The 14,582-nt window shown below is 40.8% G+C and overlaps 1 protein-coding gene across 4 annotated transcripts in view; it reads left to right on the forward strand.

Annotated features, from left to right (window-relative positions):
• Window positions 1–583: 583 nt before the first annotated feature.
• The window catches only part of wipf1 (WAS/WASL interacting protein family member 1), a 32,374-nt gene continuing 18,375 nt past the window's right edge, over window positions 584–14,582 (forward strand). The window contains exons 1-2 of one of the 4 annotated variants that reach the window (XM_023963367.1): window positions 10,718–10,843; window positions 11,533–11,634. The gene's annotated coding sequence lies outside the window, so the exon portion shown is untranslated. Of the gene's footprint in view, window positions 706–733; window positions 873–10,717; window positions 10,844–11,532; window positions 11,635–14,582 lie in introns of those variants that run through there. The other 3 variants (XM_023963368.1, XM_023963371.1, XM_023963370.1) reach the window with 3 other exon arrangements.

The following is a 14,582-nucleotide window of genomic DNA, read 5'->3' on the forward strand; positions in this document are numbered from 1 at the left end:
TTTAGTTTTTCACTTGATTGTGTTTTGATATATTTTAAAGATGTTGTACATTTTCAGTTTTTAATCTTTCATTTTCTTGGGACGTCCAACATCTGCAGAAGAGGATTAGGTTTCTATGCCCTTTTTTTTCCTTTCTCCATGCCCATCATCCTCTTCCATAAAATTCCATACAAAGTTACCTAAAAGTTTTTGCATCAGCAGAAAAAATTACCACCTTAAGATTTAAGGTGGTATTATTCCTCGGATGTAGTTTTCTCCCACATGGGTTAGCAGCTGAACCGGGAGACCTTCAGCAGTGACCTTCAGTGGACTCCTGTGGTCTCCCTTCTCCTCTCCTCTCCTCTCCTCTCCTCTCCTCTCCTCTCCTCTCCTCTCCTCTCCTCTCCTCTCCTCTCCTCTCCTCTCCTCTCCTCTCCTCCCCTCTCCTCTCCTCTCCTCTCCTCTCCTCTCCTCTCCTCTCCTCTCCTCTCCTCTCCTCTCCTCTCCTCTCCTCTCCTCTCCTCTCCTCTCCTCTCCTCTCCTCTCCTCCCCTCCCCTCTCCTCCCCTCTCCTCTCCTCTCAGGCGAGTTCAACCCGTGGCGTCAGGGCTCTGCTTGGCTCCTCTCTGGGATTGGCTGCTGGCGTTTCCTCCACCCGCATAACCCCGCAGAACCCGCCAGTCTCTGAGAGATCACCGGCAGCGCCGCAGACGGAGATCTTCCACAGGTAGGCTAAGACACGATCCCCTGAAGCTCGGCGTGTGGCTGCGGGCGTGGAGGCGCCGAGCAGCGGCGAGCAGAGACTTCAGTCCAGCCCAGAAGTTTCCAGAGCAACTTAGGGGAAGGTGAAGAGGTCAGGACCTCAGGCAGAGGCCTGGGCAGACTGGGGTGCAGGTCAGGATCTGCAGCAGATCACCTCCGCTGACAGAGAAGTCCTGCAGGAGCAGCATGTCTGAGTGGAGCTGAATGTGAGGACTTTGTGTACCAGAGCTGCTGGACTCCTCTGAGGAGACGGAGCGTTCCTCCTGTTCTGTTTAATGGGCCCCAGGATGTAAATGCTAATTCTGAGCAGAACCAAAGTGCTTTTTCACAGAAGACTGAAAGAACCCGCGTAGAGAAGAACTGTAGAAACCAGGAGAGGCCTGCTCTCATCTCCTCTGGCCCGTCCCACTGATGACAGCATGTGACAGTCACACTCTGCTGTTTTGCTCTCATCTTTTCTCTTTATTGGAACTAATTAGAATCTTTTAACATATTACCAACAAATCCCAAAATATCTTAAATCCACATTTACAACTGAAAGATTCGTTTTTTAGTTTTATTTATTTAAATTATTCTTTTAAAGACCCCCCCTCCCTCCAATGAGGAGTGAGGAGCAGAGGAGAGGAGCTGGTGTTCCACATGGGAAAGGCCGTTGATGAAGCGTTTGGGAGGTGACAGTAAACGGTTTCAAGTGCAGAGAATTTCTCTGGTGATGTTTTTTAAGAGAAAGTGAGATTTTCCGAGTCCCGAAGCTGCAGATAAGACAGGAAGAGCCTCACACTGATCCTCTCTCTTTTTTAAGCATAAATACAGTTTCATATCAAGTAATGCTAAGAGGAAGGACACCTTCAGGTCAAATCAAGGTCACACACCCGAGTGTCTCAGATTAGTTCTGCTCTTCAGGCCTGAGATGTGCTCAGGAACACAGAGGGGGTTTATGCCCCCACCCCCCAGTGTCGGTGCGGACCCTCAGCCATGGAGCTGGTTTATGGATGCGGTTAGAGAGGACATGAAGAGGTTTGCTGTCAAAGAAGAAAATAATCCTTTCAACGTAAACAACATGACAGAGATGATCCATTTTAGCATCTTGACGATGATCTGCTGTTTTCTGATCACAGCTGAGCCGCTTTTTTTTCTTTCTATAACTCTGTAATGTTTAAAAAGCAACAGCAAACAGTGGTGGGAGGCTCATGATTTGGTTAAATTAAGGACAAATAGCATTAGCTGTTAATTAAGTTATGTCTTAAAATGAGCAAAAAAAGAGTTTTGTGTCTTTAAAGTAGTTGTATTTTTATAAATCCCCCAAATCTAAAAGGAACACTAGAATTACATCTTTAAATATATTAACATGTCCTTAAAATAATATGTAAATTATGAGTTAAATGAAGCTGTCAATTTTCCCCAAATTAAGCTGTGTGTCTTAGAAAAAAACCACACAGTTCTTACAAATCATAGTAGTAGTTTTAGGGGCTGACATCTGGACGTAGTTTTTTAAAGTTAACAAAGAAAACATTTGCTCAAAAATACAGTAAAAACATATTTTGTCCGATATATTTCTTAAAATTTGATGTTTTCAAGCTCCAGTAACTCAAGATACTCAAGATTTATTGTCCTAAAACAAATCGTCAATGTCGTTACCAAGGATTTAGTTTTGTCTTCTAACAAGTGTCATTAGATGTCGAATGAACAAACATGACAAAAGTACTCGATGAGAGTTTGTGTTTTGCAGGGATGAAAAGGTGTCAGGCCAGATGTCATAGGACTTTTATGTCTTTGTGAATTACGTCTTGTCTTTCAGTGTTGCCTGAAATACTCGTCTTAAAGTGCTGCTTGTTCTTGCATGGCAGCAACAAACACCGTAGTGGAAGCAGCGGTCCCACTACAGAGCCCTGTGGTACACCATGACTGTTTTTAGAGTGTGGGAAATACAAAGATGACATCAAGCAGCCTAAAGTTGGTTCTGTTAATGTTGGGTTCAGTAAAGCCTGACGTCCTACGAGCTGAAATTATAATTCATCTGAATTTTGACCTAATTTAGTAATTGAAACGAATCCTTCATTTCTTGGGTTATTTAAAAAATAGGGCGAAAAAAGTAAACAGATGGGTCAAAAGTGAATAAACATGTTTTTGAGGATATCTCTGAACATTAGGAAACAAAGACACTTAGAGGCCAAGTTCAGTTTAAAAGCAAAATGAGTTACAGTTACTCAAATGCATCAAAGCAAATGTAATTTAGACAACAACAAACCTCCTCTCTTGATTTTTGTCAAATCAGAAATGAATTGTGCATCAGATAGTGAAATGTTTCATTATTTTAGCAGTACTACCCATGCAGCCCCACCAGACAGTGGCCAGAAACTTAATGCACACATTTGTGGTGCTTCAGCGAAAACGTACACGGTAAAAAACACACAACTGTCATTTAGTTTGATGAGAATACATCTAAAGTTACTACTTTTTGACACTCTGTAGAGTTAGATTTTTTTAATAGTAGAGTTTTAAGATGAAATATATTTTTTTCCTTTTCTACCAGCAAACTCGTTGCTGTTCATTCAACTATTTAAAGTGTCATTCCGATCTTTAAAAGTGTTCCCAGTGGTCTTTCGATGATGACGGTGCCATTTTCAGACACATTTAAAAAACCTGTGTCGTTTTCTATAGGACATAGTTTCTGCAGAGCGGCAGGAGTTCATTAGAAATTCACCTCTGAGTTGGGGCGGGACCTTTTTTTGCTTCTGATTTACAATAAAGAAATGTTCAGAAATTTAATTTTAATCTGGATTTTCTTTATAAATGTCCTCCACCATTGGAAGAATGTCACTTTAGCAGCTTTTTGGTAAACAGATGCAGATGAAAGAAACCAGACTTTCAGGTTTACATTTAATTTCCTTTTCTGACTAACAGATTCTTTCAGCGCTCATTAGAACAGGAAATTATTCACAAGAAGCTTCACACTTTTTTTTATCATTCTGGACTGAGTTAATCAATCGTTTTGCTCTGCATGCAATAATACAAAGAAGTTAGAAAAGGGCTGGTGTTTTTTTTATTTTCTTGTTTGAATACCCACTCCAGTGGAAATGTTACTTTAACGTGTTCGTGTAGCATTATTCTCATGCATTTCTGAGTATTTCTTTATTCAATTTGTTGTGAACCAGGAGCAGAGAAAAGAAATGCCGTTTAAAAATGCTTGTAGTTATGTAATATCTAAAATTAACTGTCCCACAGTCTCTCTGCTCTGCTCCATTCTGATCATCCACTGTCAGACAAAGAGATCCATGAACGTCTTTGTTTTCCCCGTCTGAGCTGGAATCTGGATCTAAACTGGACGGCTGGACAGCTCTCACCTTGGTTGCTATTTTTGTTGTACCAGTAATGTTAGGTTGGTGGTGTGAGGGGCTGTTAGCTAGCAGGACAGCATGTAAACAGAGAGCTCGGTGGGTGACATGAAGTGGCACCGGGATTGCTACGTGCTAAACAGTCCCGCTCACAACTCAGAGTTAAATTTCTATTGAAATCCTGCCGCTCTGCAGAAACTATGTCCTAGAAAAGGACACCGATTTTTTGAGTCTGTCTAAAAACAGCTTTATCATATTTAAAAGATCACTGGGAACGCTTTTAGAAGATCAAAAGATTATCGGAGTGGGACAGTTTTTTTTCTTAATGTGGAACAAAAAGTTAGTGTCCCATCTTGACTGTCATCTTATATATTTAGATAGATACAAACATTAGTGCTGCATGTAGAAATATGGGAAGTGTCTATATTTACGTTCGGTGTGCTTCTTCATTCTGGTCTGAAGTTCCCTATTTGGCTTCAACCCAATCATGCAAAGAAGATTTCCAGTTATTCTCACACAGTTTGTGGTTAAATTGTCCAAAAAAAACTTCCCGATTGCTCAACAGAGAGAAGTCTTCTCCTCTTCTGAAACGTGTGCTTTCGTTTAGTCGCTCTCTGCTCTTGACATTCCTCAGGAGAACATTTGGAGACACTTCCAGCTCGGAGGGCAGGAGCTGCTTGGGTTTCAGTTTTCTCTGCTCTCAGTCTTGCTCAGACTCATCTGAACGAGCTCAGAGATGGACAGATGCACCAGTGTTCTGCACAATCTCTTGGTTCAGTGGTCGACACAGTATTTGGAGAGTGAGGAACAGTTGAAAGAAACTGCATGACTGTGCTGTCTTTGTGCTCATCCTCACTTCCTGTGTCCAACATGTGATTCTGACATCACCCTGCAGACCATGCAGACCTCTCATGTTAGCAGCACACGAGAGGAAAAAAACAGAAACTTCCAGTTCTAATAATAATAATTATAATAGTAGTAATATAATCATAATAATATAATTAATAACAACAACAATAATAATAATAATAAACTTAATTTTTGTAGCACCTTTAAAGATAAAAAATTATAAAGTTATTTTTCTACTTTGTTGAACTGCAGATGTTGATATTGAACATCTGCAGTTCCTCAGAAGACACAAGCTCAAACCACTTTAGAGAAGAAACATTTACAGTCTCACACAAAAAAATGGTCTCAATAGTTGAGTCCATTCTTCAGAAAATGTATTTTCTATGGCTAAACTCAACCCATAAATGTCCTTCTTAGTCACAACTGCCCTTATGGGTGGATACGGTCCGTCTGCGGGCCAAAATGTGCAAATCAGGTGGCCCACACAAAATACCAAGGTCAGGGATCGCTCAGTAAACCTGTAGAGTGAAAGTATTCATGCACACATTTTTCTATGGGCATGTTGGGGTGCAGTGAACACTTAAACAACATGTGACGGTGAAGTAGGTAGGACGCAGATTTGTCCCACAAATTTGTTCGTTATTTTTTAACCCCACTGAACACAACACACTGCTCAAAGGGACTTTAGGACTTTTTAGTTGACAGGTGAGTGTTTCCTGCTTCCAGACTGGCTGTTAGGAATAAGGAAACCAAAAAATAACATGAAAATAAGAAAAAGAAGCTGTTTTATTCCGTGGAACGCGCTTCATACGGAGCCAGCAGCGCCTTTGAAATGCCATGCTCCCCATGCACGGTTTACAACAGAGCATGACAAATGATAGTCGCTGCTTTCTGTCTTTGTACTACTGCTAATATATATATATATATATATATATATATATATATATATATATATATATATATATATATATATATATATATATATATATATATATATACAGTGATCCCTTGCTGTAACGCGGTTTACTTTTCACGGTTTCGCTACTTCATGGATTTGCATCGTGCATTGTGTTCTGCATTCTGATTGGCTAAAAAGTCACTCCGCTTCTTCTCTACCTGTGCGTCAATAACGTTGCAGTTTAATATGTACACGGACGTAAAACAGTTTGCCAAATTAACACTACGTACGTACAAATCATCTTGCAATTTCGGGTGTCTCTAAAACCCATAGAAAAAAGAGCGACAACAACTGCCTCTCACTATGTTCTTCTCCCGAACAAACACAGCTGCACCGCGGGCTTCAGAAGAAGAAAACACTGCAGAGCGGAGTCAGGATGCAGCAGCTCAGTCTGTAGAGCAGTGAAATACACCTGAGTCACTATTTGTCCGACTGTACTTTGTATTTTTTCATAATCATTTTAAATTTTCTCCCGTTTAATCCAATTACTCGGGTCGCGGTGGGCGGGGCTAATCTCCGCGATTTGAAGCCTTCTGTTCACATTGAGATTTCAAATTATTATTTGACAGTAAAGTACAGAAGTTTTTTGTTGAAAAAAACGTTTCTAAAGTACTTTTGTTGTGAAACGAATGCTTGAGCCAGTAAAATGGTTTCTTTCTTTTCAATGTATAATAGAGTATTTAATTGTATAATAATTGTTAAAAAAATAGAGGTTTCTACTTCACGGATTTTGCCTATCACAGGTTTTTTTTAATTAGGGTTGACAGGAGAAAGGTAGATGCCATCTATCGGTGGAGGGAGTTTCCCTGCCCCAGGTTGTCTCTTGTCCATGTCCTAAAATTGCTAGCAGACCCATACCATTGTTCTACCACTGCCATGTTTGACTGTTGCTCTCACATTCTTTTCCAGAACCCCTGTGGTAGTTTTAGCCCAGATGTAGTGGTCATGACTCATGGTGGGTCTCCTTGCACATCTTAAATTATGAACTTTGACCTTAAGTGAGTGAAGCGAGGTCTGCAGTTCTTCACTTGTTCTGCTTCGTTTGTGACCTACTGGATGAATCCCCGTTGTGATCCTGTTGATCAGTTAGTGCAGGGAAGGTTTACCATCTGTGCTTAATGAAGACCCTTAACCATTAATTCAGGGGGTTAGCAAGGGGAAGCAAAGCCAAGCATGTTTGAACATCCCTTTTTTTTCTTTTTATTAAAGGAAACACTCATTTAAGGGCAGACCTGTTTTTAGAGGCCAGTATCTTTTTGTTTTGAGTTTGTTTATAATTTATGAGGAACCATCTTTTCTTTGCACACCCAAAAACTTGAAAAAAGGGATCAGATTAAAATGAGCACAGTTCTTGGTTTTTTTGGTCTTTAACTGCAGCAAGGTTTGGTGGATTTGAGCAAACAAGTAAAGCAATTCTCACATCTCTGCTCATCTAATCTGTTACAGTGCATTGCATTTATATGTTAAAGCAAATATTGACTTCCTTGGAACTTTTTCAAACAATTTCTTGAACAGCTTTTTTTTTCCTTTGTCATACATTTCACCCTGCAGCCTTGCACAAAGATTTAAAAAAGGAAAAGACTTGCTTCCTAAAACAACAACTGCCCAAAAGGCTAATTCCTGTAATGACATCAGTTTTAAACTCGGCCAGAAAACCAAGATGCGAGTCTTTCGTCAAAGTCACATGAAAAAACAGAATGTTGTCTTTTCTTTTTGCACTGTTGGTTAAACAAGAAGCAAAAGATGTCAGTTTGTTTTCATTGTGGATTTGATGTTGGTTTATAAGCCTCCATGGAGCTAAATATGATTTCTTTAACTTTTTCCTGGAGGAATTTTGTTTCAGCCTGGAATGCTGAGGCTGCAGAGACAAAACACTCAAGCATGATGTAATGGGAAGCACAAACATGGATGCAGTCCCATACTCCTGAAGACTTTTAATTTTCTTTTCTTGTTTGCAGAGTTTGCCTTTCTGAACAACATTTTCACATTTTATGATCCCGAATTCTGGATTTCTGAAAAATCAACATGTTCAATAATTCTCATTTCATGAAGCTCTCCGTTGCTGCAGATGATCTTTCTTTGGTGCATTAGCAGTTCCTATTTAGAAACACTTTAGTTTTAAGGTTAGCTTAAGAGCAGACATGCTTTTCTTCGCTCAGAGGAGCTGGACTCTGCTAAGGAAAACCAGATGAGCACACAGGAGAAAGCTTAGCTCTGCTGCAGCAGAGAGCTGAACCCAGGCAGGCTGCTCCGACAGAGGGCTGGCACTCTGCCTCTGAACGTGTAGCGAGGCAGGAAGTGGAACACTGAGAGCACAGGAAGTGGCTGCTGTGGAGCAGCTTTAACCTTTTCTCCTCCAGCTCTGCATGCTGGGACCTTTGTTGTCAATGCATTTGCTAAATGTAAGATTGCAACATGACACAAAGATATTTTTCCACTGAGAAAAATCCTTTTCCTAAGAGAACTCATTCTGCTTTAAACTGAAGATAAAATAATAGATTACATTTCTGCTTTTTCTGTATCTAGAATAGGATCAGGTTGTGCTCATGACACCAAAACAAATGCAATGTTTGATTCTTAAGAAATAATTGGAGAAAATGCACCTTTCAACAAAGGATTTGTTTTTTTGTGGACAAAATTCAATTAAAGAGTAGATTATGCTTTGAAATGTTGAAGTGGTGCAAATCTTGTGAATCTTTATCTTTCACAGCTCTATTCCGATTCCGGTCAGTTACAACCCACAATTATTCAACAGTTCACATTTGAATTATGTCACTGCCAGATCCTGGTCCTTGTTTGGTCAAAATTGGACCTGGTTTGACTTTCAACACGCGTTCAACAGCAGCACGTTTTGTACATAGAGCCCAAACAATTACCTAAAAGCTGGCATTGTGACACGTGAATGCAAGAGTTGAAACACGGAAGCCTAAAACGCCCATGTACGCGTGTTTAGGGGTCGTGATGAGCTCCAGCCAGTGTGGGATCTTGGGTTGGGCCCTTCACGCTATTGTCTAATTATGTAGCCACAAGGGGGCCCAAGTCCTTATGTGCCGGTCCCCAGCCTGGATAAAATACGGGGTCATTATCAGGAAGGGCCCCCGGCATCAAAATCTCTGCCAAACCACCTGTGCAGATCAGTGAAAGCTGATTCCTGAAGGGATATGCTGAAAGACGATCAACATTGACTCAGTAGCCGCGGTTACATGTGCAAAATATCTTGATCGGATCAAAATTCAACCCAGAAAAACCTTTTCCGATTATAACAAACGTCTACATGGGCCACACTTTCGGTCGGAATAAATCATTTGCACATGCGCACTTCTCTTTAAAATACCGGAAGAGGACATGAGTCCCGCTGTAAACAAGCTGAGCGGCTACATACATATATATGTGGCTGCTCCGTAATATACAAGATGATCCTCTAAACGTGCTTTTATTATTGTTATAGATATTATGAAGCGCCTGTTCGCTCATCATTTTATTTTTAATCCGTGTGGTCAGTGCTTTTTTTGTTGCGGAGCGGAGATGGAAGAAGGGTTAGGAGAAGGCTAACAGGGCTAACAACATTAGCCTTGGAAGAACATAAAATCCATGCGGGGAAAGCTGCAATTGTCATCTTGGCTGCACGTAAATATGTGGGAATATCATCAGCCTTTATTTTGTCGGGACAGGACTGGAAACACAAATCCACTTGATTGTTTGAACGGTTTATAAGGACTGAGCGACATTTCTGCTTTGAAAAGCTCACACACCGCCCCAAAGCCGCTGTGTGAGCTGGCGGTCTGAGCTCTGCTGGAGCCGCTTGCTAATCCAGAGCGGATCGCACTCTGAAGTCTCCCACACGTAACAAAACAACAAAACGCACACGAAACAAAGCATCCTCCCCTCCCCTCAAATACAAAGTTATCAATCCGGCTGCTCTGCTCAGAGACACGGTTCGCTCGGTCCACCGGCACCAGAGCCCGGACCGCGCAGGGTCTAGATGTCACGTGGCACGAAGCGCTCCTCCCCGGCACCCCCCTTGCGAGGGGTGTGAAAGAAGGGAGAGGCGAAGAGCCAGCAGGGCGAGGGCGGAGCGCGCTTCGCACCGGGTGTCCACGGAGCAGCCGGTCGGTCGTGTTTGAGCTCCAAAGCTTTCTCTGGGGCGAAACATCTGTCTATGAATGACGTTAAACCAGAGCAGCAGTGACACACGATCGGAATGAACCGTTTACATGAACAACGATCTGATCAACAATCGGCATAACCCACCTATCTCAATCGGAAAGAAATTTTGATCTGAACGAGTCTGATCGGGGCAGACTATTCAGATCGGCGTGTTTACATGACGCATTTTTCTTCTGATCAGGCGTTCTTTCCTATTACTTTTGTCCATTTAAACGCAGCTAATGTTGAGTGGTTGCTTGAACGATGTGAAAGCAGCTTAACAAAACTGATAAAGCTCCTCAGGTTAGCAGCAAAGATCAACCAAGTCCAGGTTCCCTGCAGAGCAGAATCCTGTTGTAGCAAGGTTGAGTTTTTTTTAAGCCACATCATTTATTGCTGCAGTAAATTGAAAAGGAAAAAAAAAATCTTTCCATCAACTCCTTAAACATTTAGTCCCTGTCTCAAAACATTTTATGTCAGTGATGGACCACATCTAACAAGTCTAAATGATCTAATGTTTTCAGTGCTAATTCAGTTTGCTAACTTCCACTAATAAGTTATGACTTTTCTGATCATTTCCATGGTTAATACCCAACCATGAAGCTTTTACCATGTCGAGGTTAGTGCTGAACAGACACATGCTAATCCCTCCCATCTTTGACTAGGAGACAATACTAACCAGAAGTGCATACATCTCACCTCCAGCCTATTTCCTGTCTGTGTGCAAGACATGGTTAACTAGCACTTCTTCAAATGATGCTTCTGTTTAAGTCCTGTGTTTTGGATCTGACGGCGCATGAACAGACGATGTTGATGTAAGTGTTATTTGTTTTAAAAAAAATTTTTTTCTATATCGAGAACTTGTCCAAGCACAAAACCCAAACAGCTAAACCGGTGAAGCTTTAGGAGTAACATGGGTGTGTAAGAGCAAATCATTTTCAGGACGTTTGAAACTTTTGTGGTTGCTGCCATAACCCTACATCTAACAGTCTAAGTACATTTCCACGGAACTGAGCAGACTGATGTGACGGTGAACTTACGTAAGAATCAAGTCAGTGTGAGAAGACTGTGCTTGATAAAACCATTTAATTTAAAACGTTTTGTTTATGCAGTCAAGAACAGAACAGATGACATTTCCTTTTCTCGTTCTGCAGGTTTAGGTAATGAAATGAAATGTTGAGCGAATACAGTTCGGTTTTTGATGTAAGGAGATGTGCATCTGCTTGAGAAGAGAAGTTAGCAGTTGGTGAATTTAAAGTGTCGGCCCAGTCGTTGCATGAAGTTCTGCCCCATTGGGGCCCCCCCCTCCCCCTCCATCAGGTGGAGAACAGAAAAAAGGGGAAGCGGAGTCTGCCGTTTTTAAGCTTTTACATGAGTGGAAGTGGGCTTTCTGCGAGTGTGTCAGAGTTTAGAGGAAGAAGGACTGATAAACTCCACTCTACACTGGATGGATTAGTTGTTTTTTTTACATGAGGCTAACCGCCAGCTTTTGTTTTGCTTTCAGTTGATTGCAGCTGTTGTTCACGTTTTGCAGTTTTATGCGAAATGAACAAAGTTCCTGCGTCTACTGTCTTCTGAACTTACTGCTTCTATCGACACTGATTAAGTAAGTAACACTGCCACCTCCTGTGTTAGTCAGAAACCATGCATTTGTCCGGTTTAACGTCTGCATTTGTCATAGAAAATATTAAGAAATGATAAAGTAGAGTCCACTTCTTCAGAACCCATAGAATATTACTTTTTTAATGTCTTTGATTTCTAAAAAATGCTGACTTTTAAGTAGTACTTTTGATTTTTGCAAATGTTGGTTTTAGCTCAGTTCCCCCTTCCAACCCTGAAATAGACAAATAACAATATCCTCTTTGTTTTCTCAGAAGTTGCATAGAAATTTTCCTTTAAAGGTCCACTCAGATCATCTTTTGATGTATTTTCAAAGCCTTCCTAGTGGTCTTTTAATTATATTTTGCTGTTTTAAGCTAAAAAAAACTGTTGTTTTCTAGGGCATAGTTTCTGTAGGGTGGCAAGAGTTCATTAGAAAATTCATCTCTAATTGTGAGCTTCAGAGTAAGCCCTTCACTCATTTCCCATGATTCCTTTGTTGCACTCTCTCCCGCTAGCATACAGCCCCTCACAACCCTAAGCTAATATCAGATCCATCCAGCCATACAGTTTCAATCCAGATTCCAGCTCAGTCGAAGAAAACAAAGACGTTCATGGATCTATTGGTCTGACAGTGGATGATCTGAATGGAGCGGAGCCGATATATGTTCTCCATCATGAGAAAAATGCTACAAGAACATGTTAAAATCATCTTGGCCAGTTTGGAGTTTTTTTTTTTTAGATATAATCATGGAGACAGTTTTCCTGTTCATCAAAAACTAAACAAATAGGTGAGGGACAAAAACCTGAACAAAATACCCCATTTTACACCATTGCAGTTCAATGTGGGATCATATTTTGTGGTTGATTTATTTTTTATGTACATTACTTTTTTTGAAGTGTTTAAAAACACAAAAAGTTTATTTTTTATATATAATTTACTGGTTGATTTAAGTATTTAGGGGGTAATGTTGGTGGCATGTCAGGTATGTGGATGACAGGGTGCTTCGCTCAGCAACTTTTTTTTTCTTGAATTATACATAAAACTCTCAACTTCAGTAAAATGTCTTGACTTAGCAAAAACCTCCTTCTCCCTATTTCATTTTTTCGGTTTTATATTTTTAGGCTCAAGCTTTTCCGTCTTTTCCACTTCACTTGCAAGTTTGGATGTCTTTTTTTTTTTATCTCACTTGAAATGTGTCTTTAAGTCTCTAACACTTCCATTCCCATTACCTTTATTTAAAACTGTGCTCATAATAAACAAGAAAGACAGTTTTTCTTTTGACAAATGAAAGTAAGTCTAAGGCTTAAACTGAAAGCAATGTAAAAGAAAAAAAAAGCTAAAACCCTTGAAAACTGCTACATGGCAAACCAGCTAAATAAATGTGAATGTTCTTTGGAAAAAAGCCAGTTAACTAAGCTAAACGTGTAAAAACTGTCAATAAATTAGCTTCAGGAAAACCATAAGAATTAAAAATGTTGAGTCTCTTTAAAGAGCATTTCTTTTCTGGTAAGGTTTTCACCTTTTAGTTGTTACAATAATGCTGCTACAACATCACTTTTGGAAGGTCATAAACATTCATTCTCATTATGCGTAGGACATCTTCATATGTGAGAAGCCAAAGAGAGAGAAAATCCTGATGCAAGGGTTAGCTCATCGCTCACAACTGCCCTGATGGGCGGACGCGGGCTGTCTGTTGGTGAAAAATGGCCAAATCTGTATGGGGCAGACAGGTAGACTGCAGGAAATGTCAAGGTCGTAGAGCGCTCGGCGAGCCCGTAGAGGGAAATATGCATGCAGATTTTGTCTTCGCTCATGCTGTGGCGGGTGACAGGTTGTAGTGAACACTTAAACAACATGCAAGGAAGGATAAAAGAAGTCGGTGAGAAGCAATAGTGTGGATTGAATGTTAAATTTTTCAACCCCACCATAAGGTAAGGTAAGCAGTTTATTGTCATGCACAGCTTTTACACTGACATACACAATTACGTTTCAGCACAACCCGCACAAGATCAGACATGCAACAGAAATACACACATACAGTTCAAAGTTGACTGAGGCGCAGACGTTAGGCGTGCTTAACATGGCATGGGATTGGTGCATAACCCTGTGCACGGCGCCTGTTCAAGTCATAAGTGCTCCCTGCATGCCCCGTAAAGGGTTTGCCCATTTTTTTGCCCGTACACATTCGATATCTAGCTTCAAAGGGAGTTGTGACTAATGCTTCACTAATGTGTGGTGTAAGGACACCGTATAACCGCATCACCTACATGTCTGTAAGCATTCAGTGGTTTGGTTTTGTTCTTGGTCATGTTTTTGGGTTTTTTGTCAGTCACTCCAGTTTTAGGTTCATCACAGCTGTCTTTAGTTCAGTTAATTACCCTCAGCCTATTTAAGTGTCTTGGTTTCTGTTCATCCTTGTCAGGTCATCTGCTCTGTGTCACCAGTTTGTTTCTCCCCATAGGTTTGTCATGTTTCAGTTTGTTTAAGTGTTTTCTTTCCTGTCGCCAATCCTGGTCTCCTGCATTTTGGGTCCTCCACCACCAGTACATGACATGTCATCGGTTTGTGCAACTTCCATTAGCCTTACAAACACTTCACAATACACTTACCACAAAGACGACAATGTTCCATTTTCAGTGAGCTTCAAGGAAACCCCACCTGTGCTGCTCCTTTTCTAGGGGCTCAGACAACCCAAAAACCTAAAGTGTCCCAAATGGGTCAACCTCCATATGGGTCATGTGACTGTAGCTTTTGTCTCGGGCATCTCAGCTTTTACCAACCCTTAATTGGAAGCTGCAGATGTTGTGTCAGATGTTCCTTTTTGTTATGTTATGTCATAAAAAAGTGCTCACTTTTGTAACTTGAAATTTTGGGACCAAAGCACAACAGTGAGGAGAGGACCTCCATGCTTTGTTTCACTTTAAACTCCTGAAAACTCCAGCGAGTTGGGT

The sequence above is a fragment of the Oryzias latipes genome, chromosome 15, assembly GCF_002234675.1.
Source record: "Oryzias latipes chromosome 15, ASM223467v1".
Taxonomy (NCBI): domain Eukaryota; kingdom Metazoa; phylum Chordata; class Actinopteri; order Beloniformes; family Adrianichthyidae; genus Oryzias; species Oryzias latipes.